The following is a 4,881-nucleotide window of genomic DNA, read 5'->3' as shown; positions in this document are numbered from 1 at the left end:
GCTTTTCATTGTTGATCTTTTTTTCCCCTTCCCCAGCTGTAGCTGTCCAGGGATCAACAATTTGTTTTTTAGGTTGAGCTGCTGTTGCCATTATCTCTGTACGGACTGGGCACAGCAGCCTCGGCAATGCTAAGTGCGCTGACCACACCTGCAACTTCCAGTCTTCTAATTCTACATTTTCTTGGAATTTATATAATCATTGAGTGTACGATAAAGAAGGGGGTAGCAAAGGGGCTTGGTATAAGCAAAGGAGTATGGTGAAACTATTGTTATTTACTCATGCATAAATTATCATACCATGTTCAACTTGTAAAAAAGCCAGGAATACTAAGCTGTGCATGTGAAGAAGTTGCCGTGATTGTGCAGAAAATATAGTCATAACAGTTAAAAGTAGACTGCATATGATGCATAAAGGAGATGGTACCATGGAAAAGATGTAGCCATTTGCAGGATAACTGCGGAGTCTGTTGAGTTGCGCTTTACATAACATTAATGAGTATAGTCATTGTCCATAACTCATGTGCATGACAAATACATTAAATTTACAATTTTATGCTAAATGTCACCATTCTAGATCTATAGCAATTGAAATTGCTGCCATTACCTATTCAAATAATGATACAAGTTTAGTAACACACTAGCTGAAATCCAACTGATGAATAATTAAATTTGCCACTGTATGGATAGGATAGATAATCAATTAAAAGGAATATCAGTACACAATGTATCATGATTTACATTGTACAGTACAATGTAAATCATGATACACTGTGTGGTTCTCTTTCCCATATCATGTGATGGTTATTACCTTATTCATGATAGATACACCCATCTTTTAATTTGATTTATGTGAAGGAATACTTTGGGTGGGTTGTTTTTCAAGGAAACTGTTTTGATCATGTATACCATTTAAAGGTGTTTTGTCTAGATCTAGTATGTGTATCGTTTAAGATTTATTTCATGTTGATCCTGATTTTACTTTGTATAAAATTATTTTCAGGCAAATGAACCCATACACACCATACGCACTATATGCACCACTGGTGTAAAATTAATATTCAAATCAAAAAAATCAAAGTAATAGATCTAGCTATAACAGTAAAACTAATAGCAAAAATAATTAACATTACAGTCAAACAGAGACAGCAAAAAGTTCTTTTTGATCCTTAAGCTGACAGCTTAAAATTCAGAGGACGAGGAGTCATGAACTGCTTCACAACATCCATAGTCACCTCAGCACGCCTTGCCTGATGATCCCCAACAAGCTTTTGAAGCACACCAATAAGCTCTTTTTGAGTTGTCCAGTAAGCAGTTTTCTACTCTTATAATTCTAAATTAAAACATTATAAGTTAAATATTTGTTATGCTATTCCTACCTTTTCTATCTCTGCCAGACATTCATCATCCTCCATGAAAAAGGTCAAGTATTGATAAGAGATATCAACATCAGTGTTACCACCATGTTTCTTGTGTTCTTCTTTTGTGTCACATCCACCAGAAAAAGCATACTTGTTGATTTTTTGCTCAATTTCCTTTGGAGTATCCTTAAGAAAGATGAATGATGTTAGATCACTGGCGGACATCTTGGATTGTGGTCCTTGAAGTGCTAGAAAGAAAGTTTAATGAAGGAGTGCTGGTTTGTGATAGCCAAGACGTGGTGCTACATCTCTTGTCATACAAAAGTATGGATCCTATAACAGCCGACCTCATATACTAATAAGTATACATCATTACCTGACCAATGGCACAAGGGATGAGACACCTGACATTTTTATTGTCACCAAATATGTCTGGAAAGGTAGTACTAAAGGATGGTGCTGCTTGAACAGCTGGGAATGCCATTTTACCTGTACATTATGAAACAGTATATTTAGTCATAAATCCTTTTGCATGGTAAACTCACCTATAGAATCTGTATCCTGGAAACCAAATATACCCTTTGCCTGATTACAAGTTACACACTTTTGTATATGTAGGACATTACAATAAAAAGATGGACAGCAACTATAAAAGTAAATTAACAATTAGACAAAATGATTGAAAATTAAGGAATAGAGTTCAAATACATTACAATGTAAAAATGCTTAATGTATTTAATTTTTTTTCAGTACCTCATTTAATCCAAGTTTGAAAAGGTAAAGTCTTATTAACATCAAAACCACAGGCAACAATGTCTTTAGCATTCTCATAAGCAAGGCAATGAGCTTCCTCTAGGCCAAGATCTCTCCACATAAATTTCTCATCATCAGTCATTTGTATCACAAGTGGTACATCAAATACAACTTGCAAATATCTATATTAATAAAGAATTGTTAGCCAATGTGGTAGCACATTATAATTATCGCTATGTAATGTCATATCAAACAATAATCAGCAATATAAAGATACACAAACAGACAATTCACATCAACAAGTTGTAAACATGCTGATAAGATACTTAGCTAAGTATACAATGACTACTGAGGCAAAAAGACAATAACAAGTACTATTAGCAAGCATGCATGTGCATAGGAGCATAAATTCATTCTCCTAGTGCTAGTGTTGCATTGTCACATGATCTTATCACGGGAACCATGACCCAGTGGCACTATGATGCCATTCTTTTACCATAATTGCAACAGCACAATAACAACTATTAGCATGCAGTAGAGTTGTAGAAGTAGATATAATAATATTCACACTCATAACTAGAATATGGCATTGTCAAATACAATATTGCATGTAAAATTTCTTTTATATAATAGCTTTGTACTTCGGCTCATACCCTTGTACACTCAGTGCAGTGACAAAATTACTATTTAACAATTATAATAATAATTTACATACATTGACATTATTATTAATTAATGCACAAAAAATTGCACATTGCCTTAAGTCAGTTCCCCCCGCAAAAACCATATGAAAGATACTGCACCCACTTAAGGATCGGCATTATATAGTTTTATGACTTAATGTGGTGTCTAGTTATGCTATACTGTAACATAAGTGCAAGAACACAGCAAATATGTACTTTCATCATCATCATGCACCCATGTACCATAGTTAGCATTTATAGCTATTCCTATCACAGCTCCAAACTGTTAATCTTTACGCTATTGGCAAATATACCTTAATGTTTATGCCCTTACTTGGTAAAAAGGAATGGAATAAGATGCCCAAAATGCATGGACTCCGATGAAGGACCACACCCAGTGTAGAAAAAGAATGGCTTATTTTGCTCATATGCATTCAAGATATCAGGAACATCCCTGCATAGGCAGGCCATGATGTAATATTTGTAGTACAGAGTAATATATATTTATGACTAATAGACTACCTGTGAGAAAAAAATTCCTCGGCAGAGAAAGTGATGGGCCGGGTTTTTTTTTGATAGAGTTTCAATCCTTTGTAGAAGGGATTCATCTATTCTCTCACTTCCAAACTGAGCTAAAACAAAATTAATACCTTAGATCTAGCAATTTTCACGAACTGACATATTAACCTACCAATGAACTTTTCATTGTTGATCTTTTCCCCTTCGCTGTTCAAGGATCAACTATTTGTTTATAGGTTGAGCTGCTGTTGCCATTATCTCTGTACGGGCTGGGCCAGCAGCCTCGGCAATGCTAAGTGCGCTGACCACACCTGCAACTTTTAATCTTCTAATTCTACATTTTCTTGGAATTTATATAATCATTGAGTGTACGATAAAGAAGGGGGTAGCAAAGGGGCTTGGTATAAGCAAAGGAGTATGATGAAACTATTGTTATTTACTCATGCATAAATTATCATATCATGTTCAACTTGTAAAAAAAGCCAGGAATAGCTGTGCATGTGAAGAGATTGCAGTGATTTTGCAAAAAATATAGTCATAACAGTTAAAAGTAGACTGCATATGATGCATAAAGGAGATGGTACCCTGGAAAAGATGTAGTCATTTGCAGCATAACTGCGGAGTCTGTTGAGTTGCGCTTTACATAACATTAATGAGTATAGTCATTGTCCATAACTCATGTGCATGACAAATACATTAAATTTACAATTTTATGCTAAATGTCACCATTCTAGATCTATAGCAATTGAAATTGCTGCCATTACCTATTCAAATAATGATACAAGTTTAGTAACACACTAGCTGAAATCCAACTGATGAATAATTAAATTTGCCACTGTATGGATAGGATACAATGTATCATCATTTACATTGTACAGTACAATGTAAATCATGATACATTGTGTGGTTCTCTTTCCCATATCATGTGATGGTTATTACCTTATTCATGATAGATACACCCATCTTTTAATTTGATTTATGTGAAGGAATGCTTTGGGTGGGTTGTTTTTCAAGGAAACTGTTTTGATCATGTATACCATTTAAAGGTGTTTTGTCTAGATCTAGTATGTGTATCGTTTAAGATTTATTTCATGTTGATCCTGATTTTACTTTGTATAAAATTATTTTCAGGCAAATGAACCCATACACACCATACGCACTATATGCACCACTGGTGTAAAATTAATATTCAAATCAAAAAAATCAAAGTAATAGATCTAGCTATAACAGTAAAACTAATAGCAAAAATAATTAACATTACAGTCAAACAGAGACAGCAAAAAGTTCTTTTTGATCCTTAAGCTGACAGCTTAAAATTCAGAGGACGAGGAGTCATGAACTGCTTCACAACATCCATAGTCACCTCAGCACGCCTTGCCTGATGATCCCCAACAAGCTTTTGAAGCACACCAATAAGCTCTTTTTGAGTTGTCCAGTAAGCAGTTTTCTACTCTTATAATTCTAAATTAAAACATTATAAGTTAAATATTTGTTATGCTATTACTACCTTTTCTATCTCTGCCAGACATTCATCATCCTCCATGAAAAAGGTCAAGTATTGATAAGAG

At 34.4% G+C, this 4,881-nt stretch overlaps 1 pseudogene; it reads right to left on the bottom strand.

Moving 5' to 3' along the window:
• Positions 1 to 1,137: 1,137 nt before the first annotated feature.
• On the bottom strand, positions 1,138 to 3,402 carry LOC100641052 (tryptophan--tRNA ligase, cytoplasmic-like; annotated as a pseudogene).
• Positions 3,403 to 4,881: the final 1,479 nt, after the last annotated feature.

The sequence above is a fragment of the Amphimedon queenslandica genome, unplaced genomic scaffold (assembly GCF_000090795.2).
Source record: "Amphimedon queenslandica unplaced genomic scaffold, v1.1 AMPQUscaffold_13245, whole genome shotgun sequence".
NCBI lineage: Eukaryota > Metazoa > Porifera > Demospongiae > Haplosclerida > Niphatidae > Amphimedon > Amphimedon queenslandica.
The sequence above is the reverse complement of the archived record's forward strand: the minus strand, read 5'-3'. Positions and strand labels throughout refer to the sequence as shown.